General features: G+C 45.2%; 1 protein-coding gene across 6 annotated transcripts in view; it reads left to right on the top strand.

Annotated features, from left to right (window-relative positions):
- The first annotated feature begins 6,132 nt into the window (after positions 1-6,132).
- FOXN3 (forkhead box N3) overlaps positions 6,133-21,739 on the top strand; it is a 206,309-nt gene continuing 190,702 nt past the window's right edge. For all 6 annotated transcript variants that reach the window (XM_056492232.1, XM_056492227.1, XM_056492231.1 and 3 more), the window contains exon 1: positions 6,133-6,252. The gene's annotated coding sequence lies outside the window, so the exon portion shown is untranslated. The remainder of the gene's footprint in view (positions 6,253-21,739) is intronic.

Below are 21,739 nucleotides of genomic sequence, written 5' to 3'. Positions count from 1 at the left end.
AATAACTAAGTTGCTGTGAAAAAATATCTGGCATAATTAAAACAGCAGATTACTGAGAGCTGCAGTGAAGGCCAGTGAATGGGGCCATACTAAAAACATTGCTGGAAGAAGCCAGATCTACATACCTGGGGAAACTCAAAGCCAGATGAAGTTACATGGGAATTTCAAATCCAGGCTTGCAGGATGAATGCTTAGCTTCAATGGCACATAGCAAATTAGCACAACACCAGAGTAGACTTGAAGCTCCTCCTCCACAGCCCTGGGCACCAGCACAGCTATAATTAACATCATTTGCCCAAGCCATATCTTGGGAAGCTGTCAGGAACAGCCATCATGGCAGGTAAAGCCCCAGGTTTTGACAAATCTCAAAGTAATAGAGATTAAGAGATTAATGGTCTGATTTTCACTGTTTTGACTTTAATGCATGTGCTGTTCTACCCAGGTCTGAAGAACTGTGGTAGCCCAAAGCCTCTGAAGCAGATTTGGGGATGGAATGGCTGAATTTGCTGAGTTGGCAAAGAGCTCTGGGAGATCTGTCAGGACAGTTGCAGAAGCCACTTGGAGCAGCATCATAGCACTTTCTGAATGTTCCTCAGCCACAGCACACTGGGATGCTCCGTATTTTTAATCCATCTCTATGTAAAGTATTTACTTGAACCACCTGAGGAAGTGGTCTCTGCTGAGCAGGGTTACCTTTTCCTGAGGAAGACTGGTGCTGTCACACAGGGCATGATGGTGGTTCAGCAGCATTGCTTCAGAGGCAGAGCAGAGCTACACCAGAGAGCAAAATCCTTAACTCTGCCCAAGACAGACATAGGAAAGTGCAACTGTCTATGCTCAGCAGCATGGTGGAGGGGAGGCACAGAGGGTGCCACACTGAGAAGGATGAGAAGTGGGAGAACCACAAAGAAGGGAAAAGGCCTGAGAAGCAGGTGCTGATGTGATTGAGGAGGTATAGTGAGCATCCCTGTGCCTCAGGCTAGATCTAGAACAGCCAGAAAAACTGACTGAATTTTTTACAAAACATTGAAGACTACCATGCTTCCTAATGATTCCTTCAGAGACACAGCTAGGACTAACTTTGGAAGTAGCAGAACAACTTCATAAATGTTTTCTGGTGGTTTTATATTATTCTAAATCCTGATTCTCAATACTTGTCAGTTGTTTGTTTTTTTTTTTTTCCCCACTAACCATAAAGCATATGCTGTCTTGTATCCTGGCTACGTGAGATTAACATATAACCTTAGTTTTCACAGTCAGTTTTTTCAGCATTTCTGCCACTGAAGATCCTCTTCTACAGCTTCAAGTTAAAAAAATCTTTGTGGCAGATTTGGCATTGCCTGTAATAATTTATGAATGTGATGTGTTGACATGTTTATTGTGTGCATACATTGAGCTACTTCAATAGCTGGATTGTCAAGATGTGTACCCAGGAGAGAAAAGATGGATCCAGGCACACATTTTTGAGGAAACACTTGGGAAACAAAGCAAGTGCTCCTCACTGTGATGTTTTGGCTGGGTCCCTGTTAGGCTCACTGGAGAGATTTCCCTGGGAAAAATGTGGGGGCCTGCAAAGCAAGACATGAAAGATCCCAGAGAATTTAGAGAGGACCATTTAAACAGATGTTTTTTGAGCAAGATTCCAAAAGGGGTTGAAAGTGCTCAGATCTGTAGATATTTAATTTCGTAGATGTTGGCAAGACTACAAGAAAAAGTGCACGTGAAATATTTTTTAACCAACATGCTTTATTTCATTGGTTAAGTGGCTCTTCTTTTTTAAAAATGTTTCAGTCACGCAGGAAGGCTGAAGGTCTCTCTTCTCGTGTATGTGTGTGAGCTTGGAAGATGCATGGGGCAGGCTGGAGCTTGTGTTTAGTATAGTATGTGGGAATTAGATTATCCCATGCATGGAAAGGTAAAAGCTCAAGGCCTGCTATAAGCAGAAGGCAAGCCAGAAAGATCACTGGCAACCAGAGATATAGCAGTAGCCATAAGAAGACTATCACCTTTCTTGTAAGTCCTTATATATAGTTCTACTAATGGCTTTTATTAAACATTTAGCCTTATCATTCAAGAAATTAATATTTGTTACAAAAAGCTGTCCCATTTACATTTATTGTCCCAAGTACAAGCTGAACCAAAGCTAATGAGCCTAAATACTTGCAGGATAATTCAAAGTTTAAAGGTGGTGTTAACAAAAATAAAATAAGGAAGAGTGGAAAACTCCAGTTTCATTGTGCACTAGAGAACCTGAATTTTTTTCCTTTTGGATCATAAAATTAAATCTATTGCTCAACTCTTACGCTGTTACTAAAGTAGTACAAAAACACATATATGTGCATAATTAAGTATCCCTGTGTGACCATAAAAGGTCTCATTGGCTGTTCAAGGGGAAGGCATGTGGGACTTGATTCAGCAGCATGAAAGAGTGAATGGCATTAGAATGGCATTACTGTAATCTCCCTGTATTTCTTTACTTTGATGGGGCTCAGCCTTACGTGGTAGAGTGATGGGGTGTACAGCAGTGGCAACTGTGTTCCAGTGCAGAGTCTGGGATGTGTGCCCTGTGCATCTGAGACACAAACTGACCTGGAACTGAACAGGTATTGATCCTATGGAAATCATAACTCAAATCAGACACACAAAAAAACTGAGGCACTGGGTATATTAGATTTACCTGAAAACTTAGGTGAATTTTTTATTTATTTGCCTTCTGGTTTTGCAATGTCAAATAGGAATGGTAAATAGGTAAGTGGAAAAAAGTCACTGAGTCCTGCCCTTGAAAAAATGATCTAGCTTAAAGCACCAGCATTTCAATCTTTGTGTTCAAATGAAGAGACCAAACAAGTTCATGAAACAAGCAGGGTAAACAGCACAGCTATTAAGTGACATTTTGGAAGTGACAACTGAGCAGTTGTATGGTGACCAATCTCCTCCCACAGTTATGCTCAATTTTATGTGGCCCCTATTAGCCACACCACCTGTCCTGGGAGCTCCCCACACATCCCAGTCTTGATTAAAAAATTTTGGAAGTAAAAAAACGGGAATGGGTATCAACATAACACAATGGAGTTGTGGGGCAGGGCACACACAGGAGCACTACTCACATCTCATGCAAAACCTAGCTCCACTCCTTGATAAATAATCACGTCTTGCTACAGCAAGACCTTGAAGAGGCACAAGGGGTTTTTTAGATGGACTTAGAGCTACTCAGTAGATGCAGTCATGCTCCTTTTGAGCTGCCTCCCCTGTGAGACTGGAGTCTTTCCCAAGAGGGAAAAGGGCCTCTCATCTGTTTGACCCTGGAGCAAGCACCACATTGTTCTGGCAGCAGAGAGAAGGCAGCAGAGGCATTTTTTCCTGAGGTAGGAGAAGAGTCACCTGTGCCCTGGGGCTGCTCTGGGGGCTGCAAACTCGAACCAAGAGACAGAAATAACCCAGGAGTTGTTAGCTGGAGAGCTTGGATTTGCAAACTCTCCAGGAGAGCAAGGCTTAACGAAGAACTCCAAGGAAAATTAGATAAAATGGACTGATGTGGACATCTGAAAATTTCTACAGCATAAATCATAAATTCTCCCCAGTTTGGAGAGAGGTAAGAATTTAATCTCTATTAATTTAATCTGGCAGATAGAGATAACAAAGCAGCCTCTACATGGGAGAGTTAACATTGCTTGGATTGATACAGAGAGACAAGATGCACTTGCAGGCATAGGAAAAATGCATCTCTGAGAAATTTTCCACTATTAATATTTTTCCCTTGCAAATGTGGGTCTTCTAAAACACTTTTCTTTTGGAAGGATCTAAATGAGAAGGAGGTGGGAAGTAGAGCTACAAAGCATGTAAGAAAGCCTCAAATACATGAGTGGGAGGAAGGAGGAAGAAATGAAAGAATAATGAAGCTTGCATCACTGAAAGAAAACAACAGAAGGGAAATGCACATACTTGTGGCTAAATTTTGAAGGAACTTAGGCTGAGGTTTCAAATGGCTGTGGTTAGCATAGATGCAGGCACAGAGTAATTCAGATGATCTGATCAAAGAACAAAGAAATGTTAAAACTGATTTCATTAGGAAAAATACCTGCCTTAGAGTTAATGGTAAGCACAGGAAAAGATGTCTTGTTTGTATTGTTGATATGAAGTAGCCCTGAGAGGATTATCAGCACCTGTAGTATGCAGGTTCATTATGAGACTTGGGCATTACTTCAATAGGGCCAAGATTTTACCCTTCATGGAGTCTCTGTTGGCATCTGTAAGATTTCCTTATGTGATGACATTGCAAACAAGTGTCTATATGTTTAAATAAAATTAATAGAAATCTTATTATTAATATGTTGTCCAGGGTCTCCAGCTCCAGCTGCATCAATAGTTGATCCCAAATGTTCAGCTGCACTTGGAGTGTTGTCACTAAAACTAAATCAGGCGTTTCTACCTTGAGGGCTTCTCCAGTGGCCATCACTCCAATGGTTATCCACCAGAACCAGGAAACAAGCCTGGAAGAGGAGCCTGGGGTTGGGTTCTTTCCACACCTGATTTTTGTCAGTGCTTTGCTGCAAGAGCATTCAGCAAGCCAGGCTGATCTATCCTGATACAGTCTTTGAAAATTTTGCAGAGCTTTTGCAGAGCAGTCAGTAGAAAACTTTCAACTGAACTGAACGAGTAACCTGTGTGTCTTGCACAGGAATCCTGTGGGATGGGATTGTCTCTGTGTCTGTGTCACCAAAACCACCTACATAATGAAAACTGTAACTTTGCTCAGGAAACCCCAAGGTTTTATATTCACTTTGGAATAAACTGAGCCCATCCATCCATTGAAGAGGCGAGCATCAGGGAATCAAAGGAGGTTTTGCCATCTGCACAGACGAGCAGTGCTCAGGGATCTAACTAGGACCAAGACGGGGGCAGGGAGAAGAGAACATGCCAGCAAGTTTTACAAATGGAAAGACTACACTGCTACTCCAACCTCTACTGGCTTTTCAAAATCAACTTGGAGACAGTAAGAAAAAAGGGCAGAGAAACAATTTTCCATTTCCTAGTAAAACTATATTTGATATAGATAGAAAACGCCATTCCTTTTCTTTTTTCAAATCTTGTCATCAAAATTCAGAGTTGATACTTTTTGTACATTGTTGTGCAATATGCTGGTGCAAAATCTGGGTCTCCTTGTGTCATGCCCACAGCAAAGCATGTTGATCTAGGGTTGGCAGTCCTGTAGAATAGTGGAGTTTGAGTAGGCAGGAAAAAGAGTTGGGAGCATACAGCTGTCATTCTGTCCTATATCTAAGCAAGCTTTGTGTTCAGGAAAGAATGTATCCCTTACGTGAAAAGAAAAAAAAATCATCACATCTAGAACCAACCATTCCCATATTATGATAAAGTAAATCTAAAAGGATAAGCTAGGCTTTTCCTGTAATCACTAGAGCAATCACATATACCTCGAGTTGTCATTCTACAGGGTTGGTTAGAGAAAGCTAACTTAAAATTAATAATTAAATGTCCATTACAGGCTTGACAGTCTGCAGGCGTGTGGCAGTGCTGATGGCACCAGCTCCCTCTGAGATCCTGCCAGCCACGGCGGCACGGCAGGACAAGCAGCAGGAGGGATGGCTGCAGAGGGGCAGAGGAGTGGGCAGGAGGAGACAGGTGCCCCCTTGGCACTGCAGGCTCTTCAGGCATGGGGAGCTTCCTCTGTCTTCAGCCGTGAATACGATGCACGGAGGTGTCAGGCCTCGCCGAGGCTCCTGGCGGGTAGAGACGGTGAAAAATAACAGTAGTAGTTCTGCATGTCTTGTTTTTCAAGGTGTAAAACACCGGCTCCGGTGGCGCGAAGGCCGTTCCCGGTCGCACCGCGCCGGCCAAGGCAGGCAGCGGGGCGTGTGGGCACTGACGGGACAGCGGCGCCGGGGGCTCCCCTGAAGGAGAAGGGACCTGCCTCCTCCGCAGGAAAACACCACCGAGGGAGCAGCGCCTCTCAGCCCGCCCCCGCCAGCTCCCCGCTCCCGAAGTTTCCTCGGGGAAGCCGGCGCGGGCAGCGCCGCCAGTGCGGGGGCCGGGCCGGCCCGGCGGGGCGGGGCGGGCGGGCGGCGCTAGGGCCCGGCGGGGCGCGGCGCCGCCGCCGGGGGCGGGCTGGGGGCGGCAGCGGCGGCGAGGGCTGCGGCTGCCTCCGGCTGCCTCCCGCCGCGGGGCGCGGAGCGGGGCGGCCGCGGGGAGCGCCCACCACCCCGCGGCGGCGGGCAGCGCGGGACGCGCACCGAGGTAACGGCGGGGGCGTTTGCGGTGTCATCGGGAGCGTGCGCGGGTGCCCGCCCGCCCGGGCTGGCCGCTGTCGCCGCGCCCCGTCCCTCCCGGGCCGGGGAGCCGCGGCCAAACTTTTGGGGCCTCTGGGCCGGCGGGTGCCGCGGGCGGGGCGTTACTGAGGGCTGCCCCGCGCTGCTGCCGCCGTCCCGCCGCCGAGCAGCCCGGCCGGCCACGGGCGGTGGGGAAGGGAAGAGAAGGGAAGGGAAGGGCGCCGTGGGGCGAGCGGAGCCGCGTGCGGGGCGGGTGCCGGGTCGCATCCCGGGCGGGCTGTGCCCCGGCAGCGCGGCCCGTGCGCTCCGGCTCCGGCTCCGGCTCCGGCCCGGCGGGCGCTGGCGGGGCAGCGGCGCGGCCGGCGGCGGGCAGCCCCCCCACCGCTCCCTTTTGTTCCTGCGTGCCGCCGGCGCCTGGATCCCCGCCCGGGAAGGAGCCGCTCGGTACTTCCCGGGCTCCGTCTGTGCCTGCACACCCGCCTGAAGGGCATCCTCCTCCGGCGGTGTTGGTCTGTCACAGCCGCCGGGAAAGGGATTTTCCCCTTCTCACAGCAGCTCCCCGTTGCTTGTCGGTCTTCAGTGCCGGCTCTTCACTTAACCGGACTTAGCGTGTGTTAATTTCTTCACAATGTATGTGGGTGTCCCTGCGCCCTGGAGAAGGATTTCCTTATTGATTTGCCGACTGTGATGCGGCCAGGTATTATTTACATCATCAAAAATCTGCCTGTATAAATTTGCTCGCACGGTTATAGTGCAGCTGCTCTTAGAGCCCAGTTTGCCGAAACTTTAATTGCAGCAGGCGATGCTGTGCCGTGCATCCATTTCCGTCAGGATACCCCGGTGGGATGACGGCCTCGCCGGGGCCATCGCGTGCCACGCAGGGACAGATCCTGCTGTTTCACGGGAGGAACCAGAAACAAAAATCGGCAAACAATGAAAATGAGTTTGTGTGGTTTTTAAAACAATCTGACGTGGTGACGTCTACGAAGGGCACGGTAAATGGGGCAGTAAAGCCCCGAATTTCTCTGGCACAGCCCGTGAATCAGCCGGTAAACAGCGTAAACTGTGATCAGCCGAAAATATAAGGCCTCGCAGCCCTGGCTGCCGGCGCGTTACGTGTCATTAAAGTAGCTCTCTTGGAGGAGAGGGACTGTCCCAGGAGCTACAAAATCTATAAACACTTTTCTGATTGGTTTAAAAATTTAGACACAGGAAGCGGATGGTATCTAATAACAGACAAGTGGAGACACTGTTGTCATGGAAACTGAGAAGACTCCCCCCCCCCCCCCCCCCCCAATGTATTTAAAAAAAAAAAAAAAGGCTGAAGAAAAAAGTCTGCATATCATCAGAAATGCCTGCAGACCGCCTTGGCTGCTGTTGCCTTTCCCACAGCATCTGTTGAAACCTGAGAACATGCCTGTCAAATCAAGGTCATTTTACAATAAAACCTTGCACCGCCACCTCCCTCTCTCCTCCCTGGACGTTGTCCCACACTTTCCATCCGAGGAGGAGTTGAGGAGATGCAGCCACCTGCCCCGTGCCCACTGGTGTCCTGCCCCAGCCTTGCCTGAGAAAGGGTTCAAAGCAGATCATGGGGCTTAAAAGGCAAAAGTAGCAAGGGATGACTTTTATAAGTGAATGATCAGGCCATGTTTCTTTCCATGGGCATCTGTGAACCTGGGAAATAAAGTTGGGATTGATCTCTCTCTGTTCCTTTGCATTGTGAAATTATATTAAGATGTAATGATTTGGACTTGCATATTAAGGCCATTTCACAGATCTGCCTCACCTATTAAAAAAAAAAAAAAAGGTGGCGAATGACTCTGGGAAGCCCTTTGCAATGCTTTTAAGAAAAATGAAAACAGTTCTGTTATAGAATGCTATGAGAAGAAAAGCAGAGATATGAGAATGAAATATACTTCATTGCTGCTGAATGCAGCATGAGAAAATCAGACTATTATTGTCGTAAATTGAAGTTTTACTTTGCTGGACTATTGAAAGTTTATTGCGTGTGAAAGGAGAGAGCTATTTTGCTTTTGAAGCAGGAAAGAGCTATTTCACAGCAAACTCACAAGAAAGGTGTTAATGTTTTTGCTTATTTTCTTGGGCAGTACCCATTGATTTCAGATGTTTGTGATAGAGAGATGGCTTTGAGTATTCACTACATTTTCTCCAAAACATTTCCTTTTGTTGCTTTCTTTAATCTTCATTTTGTAGTGACCAAGCTGCAAAATAGCACTTTAGTGCTTTACCCTCTGTATAAATCATCACTTTGAAACCTTAAATGACTGGTTTGGTTGCTTATTACACTTTATGTATTATTATTTCTGAAGAGATCCAGAGATTGGCGATCAAGTCTTGCAGATCAGGAGGTAAATCATGCAGGGGACTGAGGTGAAGATGATCATTAACCTCTGTACCCACACCCTTGGATCTGGCTGTGTGAAAAACCTAAGGCCTGACTTTAAAACTTGGTTGAAGGCAGAGCAGGCTGAAGGGACAGTAGAGCCAGAGGGAGCAGTGCCTGCTTCTGATTGAGGAGTCCCTGTTGGCAGCTGGGCTGGCACCAGGGTGCGGGAGGTGGGACCCCCTCCCTGTGCTGGGGAGAGGCTTAGGGAGTCAGGCAGTTGTTTAATCCAGCTCACTTCTGATTAGACAGATGCTGCTTTTAATTGCTGTGGGGTTCAGATGGAGAAGGTTTGGCTTGGTAGCGAAAGTGTGCGTTGGCTTCTAGAGGCGAATTTCCTGTTGTTGGGAGCACCCTTATCGGCAGGAAGGTTCACGGGCAGGAAACGTGTCGGTTACTTGTTTTTACACATTGAAGGAAATGAGCAGGATTAGGTGTCTTCTAGTCTGACCCTTCATCACCCCCCATGTCTGTGCTACTTTATTTATCTCTAATGATTTTAGTTTGTGAAAGTTTATGATGTCAGGCATTCCCAAGGGAAATGCAAGAAGTTAAATGCTTGTGTTGTCCTGTAATTTTTTTGCTGTTATAAAAAAAACACCCCACCAGCATTTCTGGGCTACGTTTTCAGATGTGTCCAATTTGCAATTTTTACCTTTTGAGCCTCATTGCTCATACTCAGCTGGGCTTTTCTTTTTCTTCCCCCATTAAGATGAAAGATCAAAAAATGCACCAGTTATTTTACTAATAGGGGCAGTTCTTACAGTTCTGAACTGCCTTTCATCATGAATCATAAATCACTTTACAGAAATTAATGTTCTAATATCCACAGAAGTTGTGGGAATATAGGAAACTGAAACTTAGCATTTCACATGGGCTACACAAAGTTGCAAGGCAAATTGGGAGCAGAGCTGGAGTCAAATTAATTGCCCCTTAATTAGCAATTGCTAATGGATTAAAACTTTGAAAATATTTGTGCGTTTCCCAAGCGTACTTATGCTAATGCACCAGTGCATGTATTTGGGATATGGGGCTGGGGGTGAGAATATAAGCAGTGGTTTCAGAAAATGCCAGCTGCTTTCTGATCTCTGCCCAGCATGGCTGGGATGCCAGGTTGGATGCTTGTAAGATTAGACACGGCTTTGGATGAAGGTTCAGAGCAAAGGTGAGGGCTGTAGTTTAGGTCTCTATGCTCATAAGCAGGGAGGCTCAGGGAAATAAACATCTCTCTGATGTCAGCTCACAACAGGGTTTTTATGGTGTTAAGCTTTGCAGAGGGTTTTGAGGGGAGAACATGGAAAAGTTATATAAACTTGTGAGAAGCTGCCTGGCATGCTGAATGGGTTCAAATGGTGATTTTTGGTTGTAGGAGATGTCTTGGTGTTCAGAGCTGTTCCTGGCAGGGAACCAGGACACTACCAGGGCTATCTGGCAGCCTAAACTGGACTATTGTGGTTGATGCTAGAATTTGCCTGTCCATGACTTCAGATGTAACACAATACAGTGTGACTTTGGCCAGAATTTTGACATATTTGTAATGAAAATGCATTTGCCTTGTTACCTTCTCTCCTGACCAAGCCAAAGTAAAATTGTAACAAAATAATGAAAAAAAAAAAAAAAAAAAAAAAAAAAAAAGGACTCCAACAGAGCAGTGTTTCAGTTAAGTGTAAAGTTACAGCTGTGTATTTTCAGAAGTGATCAGCTGATTCTGGGAAACCAGCCTGAAGCTCTGCAAGACAGGGCAGTTTTTGGGAAGTAATTCTCTCCTAGAGTTTTGGAAATTCTGCTCCGATAAAAATGCCTCAAGTTGAGCTGCCAAGCACGAGAACAACTCAAACCCTCCCTAAACTCACTGTAAGACTTTAGGTGCCTTTAGCATCCTTGGGACTTAGTAACTGTTCTGAGCTGAGGCTGGTTGTGCAGCCAAAAGTGTGTACCTTGGGTGTCAGCATAGCACAGAGTGAGGCTCCGTGTGTCCCGTTTGTTCCCTGAGGATGGACACACGGCAGTGGGATAGCCCTGCTCTGGAGGTGGTGGGTGCAGGGGGCTGGGAATGGCTGAAACTCACCATGGCTGGGCACACAACTATCAGGTGGGTTGTATAGGACCACCCTCACATTAGCCCAGGCTCTGGTGGCCACTTGCTTGCTGGGGATCATTTTCTCCCCACTCTTAGGGAGGTACATAAGGGACATATGCAAAACCCTCCTTAAAGTGAATCAATTCCATAATGTCTGGAAAAATCAGACAGGCTGAGTCTACTGTAGGCAAAGCTTCTACTTATTATGTTGCACAGTATTTTGTTGCTCTTTTATTTCTCCTGTCTGTAGTCAAGGAGTCTCTGCTGGAGATGGTTTTCTCTGTGTCCTCATTGACTACAGGACAGACAGATGGCAAAGCTGTGACCTCTGGTCAGGCTTGGTAGGTGCCACTGAATGGAAAGATCTGCCTAGATGTTTAACATTGGGATTTTTTTCACAACATTGGCAGGAATTTATATCAATGTTAACTGATATAATGAAATTTCCAACTCTGCATGTTTTATCTTTTACTGAAAATAGATTAAAGCCAAATAAAGACAGGTGTTATTCCAGGAGTGGGATGCATTTGGCCTACGCCAATTTCTTCCTTTGCCCACCTCCCATGTTCTGAGTTGTGTTGGGACCCAGCACTGAACTGTTTGTTCAGGCAAAGTGTGAGATTCCCTGGTGGGATCCTGATGGCAAAGTGCTTTACCTGCCACCAGCTTGCTGATAGAGCCTGCTCACCATGTCTAGGCATATTTACTTCTGTTGCAAGGAGAGCATTCCAGACTTCCTATCAGACAGGACTTTATGTACAAGGCAATCCAAGCTAGACCCTGGAAAGCATTTTACAGAACGGCAGCTTCTTTGGAAATTGCTTGTTAATACTCTGTGGCAAAGCCCTTGTTGCTTTTAGTGTGGTTCTCTGCCAGTCCTTAGCCTGCCCCACTGAGAGCAGTGGCCTGGTGTCTCCCGTGGCCCTGCCTCTGGAGCAAGGCTCCCCTCTGCACCCCCGGCACCTCTGCAGGACCCTGGCTGCTTTCTGGGTCATCTCCTGGCCTTCATAGTGAGGCCACACTTCTCCCTGGACAAAACTGCTGGCATAGCACACAGACATGAACTCCCCAGCCCATCTGTGGAGATCCCTGCTCACTGTTACTTCCCTCTCTGAGATCTTCCTGTGGACAATTTAATTGTTGGCTGAGCTTGCTGTGGAGAGGAACAGAGGCATTAGAGGGGTTATGAGAGGTTATTAGAAATGGGAGGGAGCTGTAGGCCTGACCCATCTAGATTTAACTGAATTGTGTCTCATTTTACCCCCAACTCCAAGTTGTTTTGAACTTGGTTTTGCAGTAGATCATTTGTAGAAGCTACTCAATTAATATGTTAATTTTAACACCAGATTTTGTAAAGCTTTTATGTTGGAGGTGCTGAAGGGATCCAAATGTTTTGATCCTATTTTTATCATTATCTTCACTGTGTTTTTCTTACTCTGTGCTCTGCAGAGAGGAGTGAAATTTTAATAATTCACTAATATACTTTCACTTCATTAACATTTTATCGTTTTGGCATGGTGCATATGGTAAAGTCCTTAGCACTCTCATTTAAGACCTGATCTTGCCTCCACATTCTTGCAGCCTTCCAGGTGTGGAAAACCCTAAATGCAGATGCTATTCTATTTTTTGGAAAGTGCTTTTTTTTTTTTTTTTTTTTTTTTTAATGGATACTAATCTGAACAAAACATGTAAGGTCTTTTGGTGGTTTTTCTCTTTTTCTGATTTTTTTTTTTAAATAAACTGGAAACATTTATGCAACAATAGCTGCAGTGGTTAGGTCAGACCCACTAAGTGCCAAGTCTCCGGCCATTATAAAACTTCAGTGTGGGGTCTAGGGAGTGTGAAGACACAGGTGTTATTGTGGTATCCATTGGATCATTTTATACTGTGGCATGTTTGGCTTAAGCAGAGATTTATACTGGTGTTAAAATGGTTATGAAACTTCCAGCTTACTTGGGATAGCATTGTGCTTAGTGTTGGGGGACACAAATAACATTTAATACTTCATGTAATCTTGGCGATTCATGGCATACATTTGCAGATGTGCCCGCCTTGTGTTAAACATGTGCTTTTTAATTGTCTCTGAATTTGAAATTGGTGTTCAGCTTTCATGGTGGCTCTCCTTTCTTTTTTAAATTTCTTTTTTTCCTCTATTTTGTCATAAAATAAATCTGTGAATTAGTGAATGATTTGTTACTGTTAATTAAGTATTGTTAGCACACCAGATTATTGCAGGTATATTCAGAAGGCTTAAGAAGCCAAGCACTGGCTTAGGAGTAGACAGTGGGTAGATACACAAGGTTGGAGAGTGGAAGGGAATGTTTTGGGTTGGGAGCACTGGAGAGCTAAGGGACATGTAAGAATTTCAGGAGGAGTCATGTTTTGAAAAGAAGGTGGCTGTTGGGAGTCCAGAGGGCAAGAGATCAAAGTAATAAATACGGGAGATGTTGAGGGAGCTGGCTGAAGGTTTTTACTTGTCAAATAGAATATATTTGCTTTTAGAGCACCAGGACAGAAACTCATCTCTTGTAAATTGGTATAATGCCATTTGAGTTAGTGGAATTACACTGACTTATACCACCTGATGGTGTGTCAGGTGGTATTGCAGGAAGAGTGAGACTGAGAAGAATGGTAGGACTGGAAGAGGTTATATGGGCAGCAGGGAGGGTAGAAGTTTGTTCAGAAGGGATAGAGAGGCCGGGCAAGCAAAGGAAGATCACAAGGTCCATTGCAGCTATATTGGGTTTGATTTGATGATGAGATGCCCAGCAAAAGATGTCAGCAAGGCAGGCTGAGAGATGGGCTTGGCTGGAGAGGAGAGTCAATGACAGAAAGTGCATTTCACATTGGCACAGTAGGAATTGGTGTCAGAGTGAGTAAGATCATGCCTGGGGTGTGGAGGGTATACAGAACAGACCAAGACTGTAGCCACAGCAGGAGCTGGGGGAGAGAACATGGAGGTACAGAATGATTGCTAGACAAGGATGAAGAGGGCTGGAAGACAACATCTCACAAAGCCAAGATGGGACAAATGTCTTTCAGTCTGAAAGGAAGAATAGCAGAACAATAAAATATTACTTAGGGTTAAGAATAGAAAGGGACTGACACTGGCTTTTTAAAAGACATGAGCAGTGAATAATCTGTACTAGTTAGTAAACTTTGAGAAGCTGAACCATGAATAAGCTACATCTTCACTAGCATGTCTAATTTTTCCCCTCCTCACTTCTGTTACTGCAGACTAGTCTGATGCACTGGTGCAGCAGACCTGAATGTCCTGGGGGTGGTCAGAGCAGCGTCACTAACGGGCTGTGCCGCGGTGCTGCCGCAGCTGCGCCGTGCCGAGCTCTGCGCCAGGCTCTGCCAGCCCGGCTCACCCTGGGCATCCCCAGCTGGGCACTGTGCCTCTGCAGCTGGGAGCCCGGGGAGGCTGCAGTTGTGCTGCTCAGGAAATTCACAGAGGTGCTGGGGAGTCACAGTGTCCTGGTTAAACACGCCGGCATTGTAGCTGCAGTTGCTGCACACCAGATATTAGACCCCAGGTCAGGGAGTGTGCAGTGCTGAACCACCTGTGGAAGCAGGGGAGGCAGCAGATGGGTTCCTGCTGATCTGCTGTGTCAGGCAAGAGCAGGGCTGGGTTATGATGAAGAAGGTCTGAGAGAAGCATTGCAGCTTCAGTTTGTGTTGTGGCTGGGCAGGAAATCTCACTCAGGATGTAGTAGCTTTGTGCAGGGAGGAAGAAAACATAGACTGAAAGAAATTAGGTAAAATGTGTGAAAAATGAGATTAAAATGTAAGAAAAAATGAAAAATGTAGAAATTAGGCATATGTATTAGGATGGTCACTCTTGTTCACAAGCCCATCTCATTACTGGAGCAACTGTAAGGCATTCACAGTCCTGGGGCCCAGTGCAACAACTGGAACCAGCCTGACTGGAAATGGGATGGACTTAATTGTACCAAAACAAGAAAAAAAGGCCCTGAACAATCCAGCACAAATTGTGAAAAGTGAAGTGTGCTTTAAAAATCCTTTGTTTTTGCTAAGACAGGGTACCATTTCTGACAGGTGAGGAAATCCCCAGTCACTCAGTTGGTGACTCTGGGGATCTCCCAGACCAGTGCCTCTGAAGCAGCCAGCCTGGGTGGAAAAGTCAGTGTCTTTAGAAACAGAAAGCATCTTGGCTTTCCAAGTGGAACGATTTCTTTGTTTCCTAGTTGTATGGAAACCTACCATTGCAGCAGTTTGAGAAAAAAGGCTGAGCATCTTGAAGCCAAAATGGTTGAGAGATGACTCCTGGGGAAAGCAAGGAAAGATGTGGTGGGCTTGGAGGCACAGTAACAGATGTGAAGGCTTTCACCATGGGTCACTCGAGGGATTTCCAGTAGTTCCCCTATTGCTTGTTCTAAGGCTGGGAATCCGAGGGCCTGCTTGTGTTCCAGCACAGTTTCCAGGAGTGGGGGGCTGGTGTGTGCTCCTGCAGCAGCCTTGCTCTGCTTCCTACAAGGCTGACAAGGAGACCCTCAGCTGTCACCCAGGCTGATTAGAGACTGTGGCTGTAGGATCAGGTTGTCTGGTGTTTTCTGCCTGTTCCACTGAAGGAATGGAGCAGATGAGAGGGCCAGGCACAAGTATGTAGCCCCCGACCCGCTTTTTAAGGGTATAATTTTACAATGCTAGTGACAAAGGCTTTTTTTTTTTACCAGAAAAGCAGTGTTATCTTTCCTCAAAGAGCTGCATGAAACAGCCTTTGCTATGCTGATGTTGAGAATAGTATTAGTCTTGCCCACTTGCCCTTTCTCCCTTTGAGGGTTGTGTCCCAAGCCAGTGGACTCTGCCCACTCCCCATATGGTCTGAGCTTGGTTTATTTGATCCAGGCTTCCTCCCATCTTGCTTTTTTTCTCTCTGCACAAACGAGGATGTCTGATCATGGTGTGATGTGGACAGTTCAGGAAATGCTTTGAAATCTGGAGCAGAATTTTTTTTGTTGTAATTTTTATTCTGTGTTCAGTCTTGCTTGGTACTGCTAGCTACTGCTGGTTCTGTGGGGATACAAGCTGGGACCACAGAACAGCAGGGATTCCAAGCACCCTGCTCTCTCAAAGACATAGCATGGAAAAACAGTTTTCTTTCTGACCCCAAAAACTTACAGTTGATATAAGGTATTTGGAGCAAAAATTGCTCCAGTATAGAAGTCTCTATACCAATATAATTATTTGTCCTGCTTTCATGTTTCACATGCTTTATTTAAGCTCCTGTCACCCGCTAATAACTTAGGGACATTGGGGAAATTTGGAAGGTATGCACAGTATTATTGGCATTTCTCAAGCAGCTGCTACTGGCCTGCTTACATTCAGTGCATTTCTTATGTCAAAAACACTTTTAGCACATGAATGAATGGGCAGGAAACCACCTAAATATTGATTAATGTTGACAGAAACTTCCCTCCCACCTTTCTCTCATTCAAAACAACAGTGATGAAGGCAGCAGAATTCAGCTCTTGGGCTGTTGGAAAGAGATGGGTTTATATCAAAAACAGAGCTCTGCTTTGATGGAGTCTCTTGAATGCTAGTGCTGGGAATCATAGGACATTCTGAGTCAGAAGTGACCCACAAGGATCACTGGAGTCCAGCTCCTGACACTGCACAGAATTAGCCCCAAGAGTCACACCATGTGCTTGAGCTTGTTGTCTAAACGCTTCTTAAACTCTGTCAGGCTTAGGGTTGTGACCACTTCCTGGGGAGCCTTTTCCAGTTCTCAACCACCTCTGGATGAAGAACCTGTTTTTTATATCCAACTTAAACCTCCCCTAACGCAACTTCAGGCCATTTCCTCAGTGCTGTCACTGTCACCACAGAGCAGAGCTGCCTGCCCCTCTTGTACCGTCACAGGAAGCTGTAACTGCAGTGAGGTCTCCCTTCAGTCTCCTCTCCTCCAGGCTGAACAGACCAAGCGATCTCAGCAACTCCTTGTACAGCTTCCCCTCAAGGCCCTTCACCATTTTCATGGCCCTCCTTTGCATGCTCTCTAACAGCTTGATGGCTTTTTTTATATTGTGGTGCCCAAAACTGCCCCCAGCACTCAAGATGAGGCCACCCCAGCTCAGAGCAGAGCAGGACAATCCCTCCCTTGCCTGGCTGTGATGCTGTGCCTGGTGCTCCCCAGGACAGGGTTGGCCCTTCTAGCTGCCAGGACACTGCAGGCTCATTTCAACTTGCCATCAACCAGGACCCGCAGGTTTCTTTTCACAGAGCTGCTCTCCAGCCTCTTATTCCCCAATCTGTCCATCCCAAGTGCAGAATCCAATATGGATTGATTGTTTCCAAATGCAAGGGACAAGAGGTTTAGCCTAGGTGGGACAGCTGTGGGTGAGGAAGTGCCTTGTCTTCTACAAGTTTTGAAGTAAGCAGCATGACACTTTGGAAAATCATCCGTTCTGGTGCCAGTATGGGCATGAATGCTGGGAAAATCGAAGCTTGTCCCTTTTCATGCCAAAATCTATTGATTGTGATAGTCCTAGCTGATTTCAGTGAAGATTTTGCCTCAGCAAATAGCTTGGCATTTAATCATGTAAGTAGTTTATATTTCAACTCCACCTTTGTGTGTTCAGGGAGGGTTCCCTAGGGATGCAGTGGCAGTGATTTTATGGATGCAGAATTTGATGCTCTATTGCCATCATTGATGTAGTGATGGTGATAATGGTTATCACTAACTTGTATCCCAGTGGTAGGTAAATGTTAGTATTTGGCTGTTCCTCAGATGCTTTTGCTCTGACAAGTGCTTCTTCCATTGATACCAAAGATGATTTATGTGACTGTTCCCATTCTGGCAGTGTGAGTGATGCACATATGGCTCTTTGGAGCCAGTGGATGAGATCTCATAATACACAGGTTTGCTGCAACATAGATTTTTGTTGTTGTAACTGTGACATCTTTATTTTGTTCTGAAAAATGCATAATCCATTGCTTGTTTGTGCAAAATTGAACATTTTACTGGCCAATGAAGTGAGGAGCAGGGGGCTAGACTCAGGCCCCTGGGAGCATTGCATTACTCTTTATTGACTTGCCATCTCTTAAGTCCATGGACTGATCTCAAAGTCTTGTGAACAGGAGCAAGTGAAGATGGGCTGTCAACGCTTGTCTTGTATTGGGGAACTCTGATGTGTAATGACTGAACTCAGGTAGCAGCCTTTCCCCAAATTACTGTCATGGGTTTCTGTCTTGACCACCATGCTGTACAGAACTAAAAGAACACAGTTGTCTTTATATTTGGTTGGCTAAACTTTTTAAGGAGGAAACAGACAGAAAGATATGGATGGCAGGATCAGTGAAGACTTTTTCTAATAGCTGGTAGAGCTAACTCCCCTAAAATGCCCAAGGATCAGTCTGAAGAACTGCTTTGTCTATGAGCTTCAGAGGGAGGAATCATGCTTAAGCTGTAGAAATGCATATAAGGAGTTTATTACAATATGTTAATTACCACTGCCTTTAGTTATACATTATTAATAAAGTGATTTCCTTCAAGATAATGAAAGGTACATTTTCATGTATCTTTGTCAGTCAGTCAGAAGTGCAAGGAAATTCTGTTCTACTTGTATCTTGTGGTATAAAATAATACAACTCCATTGATGGAGTCAGAGGTGGATAGCTGGGGAGAAGGCAGCTTCCTTTTTTGCTAGAGAGCTTTAATAAAACATTGTTTTATTTCTGCACATTAAAGTCAATAACACAGCAAGTGTGTTTTGAAGGTAAGTCTTTCTAGGATCTCTATATGTTAAATATCTGTGAACAAACTTTATAGTTGCTCTGTAGGCCCTCACGATATATATCATTTTGAGCTGCCTTCTACCTATTACATTTTATCTGCCTGCAAAATCCATTTCTAATTCTGACCATATCTCCTTTGCGATCACTCGCCAGAAATCTATTCCCAGGATTCTCCTTATTTTAGTGAAATATCTCTGCTTCAGCACCTTTCCCAAGGTGGCTGATCTAATCAGGGCACTATCAGTTATCATTTCTCATTTCCTTTGCTAGCTCTGTCAAATGCAATGCACAGCCTAACAGAGTGACATTCAAATACTCTCAGTGACCAAGGCTATTTCCCTTTCTTTTACCTTGCAAAACTTGGTTTGTATGTGGCTTCTTAAGCATCTGCCCTTTGCTCTCTGCATGTGACTTAAAGAATGCACTCTGGGAAGAGTTAATGTTAAGCAGATGAAATAGCTGCCTCTTTATTCATCACACTTAAGTTCCATTGATGGTGACCATCTGGATTTAAAATCCCATATCCACAACTTTGTCTTTTCAGGTAGAGAAGAGCAATGTTTCATTCCTGCTGACTGTGTAATAGAGCCCTGCTTTGCCATTAGAGAAATGAAATTTTTTACCTCCCTGTTGCAGAAATTGTTACCTCCCTGTTGCTAGCCTCTGTTCTTGTCTTTTTCCATATACATGTTTCTCTTTTAAATAGGAGTGTGTCTGTGTGCAAAGGTCAGCATACACTAAACAGGGCGCTTGTGTTTCTTAAATAAGGAGGAACCTGTGTAGCTGGATCCTCTGCTAAGGTTAAGTGTGGTTTCTATAGACATAGGTCCAGCAATAGCGTCAGGTTTTGGCCTCTATTTTTTATTTTTTTACCTTGGGTGACAAACCTCTTAGTGTTATCTTAGATTGCTATCACAGACTAATGCTTGTTTTAATAAGTGTGTGGCTGACTATTCCATCTGCTCTGGAAGATGGAGTTGTCCATGTGCATCCTCACAGCCCTTCTTTCCTTGCATCATTTAATACTTGCTGTCACGAGCTCTGCTTTGCTGCAGACTCATTTCTCCAATGGTTTTTGTAAGGACTGAAGCCTAAATCCTGCTTTTCAGGAGGAGAACAGGGAGCAGGCATTCACCAGACTGGCTGGGTGTGGGAGGGGAACTTTCTATGCACCTGTCCACTCTGCAAAACACCATGCAATGCAACACTTACATGATGCTGGGAGCTTAACGTGAGCTCAGCTCTTGATTTATTTTGAAATTCATAGAACCAGTTTTTTTGGGTCTTTTTTCCCCACCCTCTGTGAATGAAACAAACCTGTCTTGCAGTCTACAGGAGACCAACATATATTTCCCCTGTAGCCTTTTGTAGGCTACAAATTCAATTTATTAGTTTCAGACAGGGAAAGAAAAAATTAGGAAAATGGGTTTTAAGCTTACAAAAATATACAATGTGATTTGTTATTTATGGCCCAAGATACAACACCAACTAGGTGCTCTGTGTTCCAGCTCTTTGGCAAATCTTTTGGTGAGCTGTATCCCAGATTGGGGAGCTTCTGGGGTAGGGTATTTGCAGTCCCTCCAGGCTGTCCCTTGGACACTGTCCCTCTGGCTGGCTATGGGGCTGCAGACTGGGGAGCATCTGCCCTAGCAGGGGATGGCAGAGCAAGCATCTGGGTGTCCTTGAATGGTAATTTCCAGTGTGACTAAATAACAAGCTAATGGCTTAAAAAACTGCTCATAGCGGCATTTTTTTCTAGCTATTTCTTCACTGTAGGAAGGTAGAGAAATCTGTGTTAAAATAATAATTAAATGCTGACAGTACTAAATTTCTACCCAGCGTGAGTTGGCAGCAGTTGCAAACCAAAACATTAGGTCATTAAAGAGAAAAGAAAAACCTGATTAAATACCTCTGAATGTTTTTCTGATTAGGTATTCTTAAACAGAACATGTGGCTGTAAGAGAAGGGTGTACTTGACAGCAGCAATTGCTTTTGAGGAGAAAAGTAAAATACTCAAGTTTTAATGTGTGTATATGTATATTTCAAAGGATTTCTTGCTGATCTTTGCTATGAGCCATCACAAAATCTCCCTGCCAGGAAATATGTGAAATTGCTTCAATGTTGTATTTCTGGAAAGAGCAGTTAACAGTGACTAATATGCTCAGGGTTTTGTTTTGGTCTCTTTTTCCTCTTCTCTGGCTAGACAGAGCTGATTTCTCACTTGAGAGTCCAACAGCCATGGTGGACCTTGTCACTGGTGGTGTTGAAGCACTGTGAGGCTGGCTGCAGTGTGCATCCTGCAGGCACAGAGAGAAGGGTTTGTGCCCAAGGAGCTCACTGCCATGGGGTGGTATGTGAAATCAGGTGAGGATTCAGCAGGGAGGAGGAGTAATATTGGGTACAGAAACCTCCCTTTACTCCACCTCACTGCCAAAGGTCCACTGCTCTTAGGGGTGAGCTGAAGGCTTTTTTTTGTCAAAAAAGCACTTTTATTTAAAGCACAGTTAGCCGAGGAGACTGCAAAGTAAAACTTGTCAGAAAGTGCATTTCTAGGCTGCCACTTTTTAACTCCTGTTCCTTGCTTTGATGCACTCTATTATATATTTGCTCCAGTGTACTCTGTAGTGATGTTTTAGGGGCTTATACCTACAGCACATGGCTGGCACTCCTTTCATGTCCTCTAAGGAATGTGGATGGAGATGGATAGCAAGGAGGGAATAATCAGAGCTGCTGGGGAGCTTTGGTCATTGTAGCAGGGTTGTGGCTGGTGGCCATGTGGGAAGCCCTGGAGCTTGAGAGGAGTCAGTGGGATGCTGAACATCCCCTCTCCAGGTGCCAGGAGCATCTCTGAAAGCTGTATGACCTCTGTGGCCAAAACACACTTCCCAAGCATATGTTGAGTGTGAAGGATGTTCTGGCTCTTGTGGATCCTGCTCCCATTGTATCAGAGCAACACATTGTCTGGTGTGTGTGTCTGTGTTAAGGTGCCAGCCCTGTGAGACACCACGGGGTCATCATTCCCTCTCCCTGCCTTCTGGCCTTTCTTTGCATACTTATATTTGAGAAACTGAGGAACATGGGGTAAGAGGGAATATTTACAGGTTATTTCAAACTGTTCTGTTGTTCAGAGATTTAACACAGGTTAATGCAACTTTTTCCTGTATTATTGTACTCTTGTCTGCACCCAGAATATGCATATGAACAATG

This window comes from Oenanthe melanoleuca, chromosome 5 (assembly GCF_029582105.1).
Source record: "Oenanthe melanoleuca isolate GR-GAL-2019-014 chromosome 5, OMel1.0, whole genome shotgun sequence".
In the NCBI taxonomy this organism is placed as follows: Eukaryota; Metazoa; Chordata; class Aves; order Passeriformes; family Muscicapidae; genus Oenanthe; species Oenanthe melanoleuca.
The sequence above is the reverse complement of the archived record's forward strand: the minus strand, read 5'-3'. Positions and strand labels throughout refer to the sequence as shown.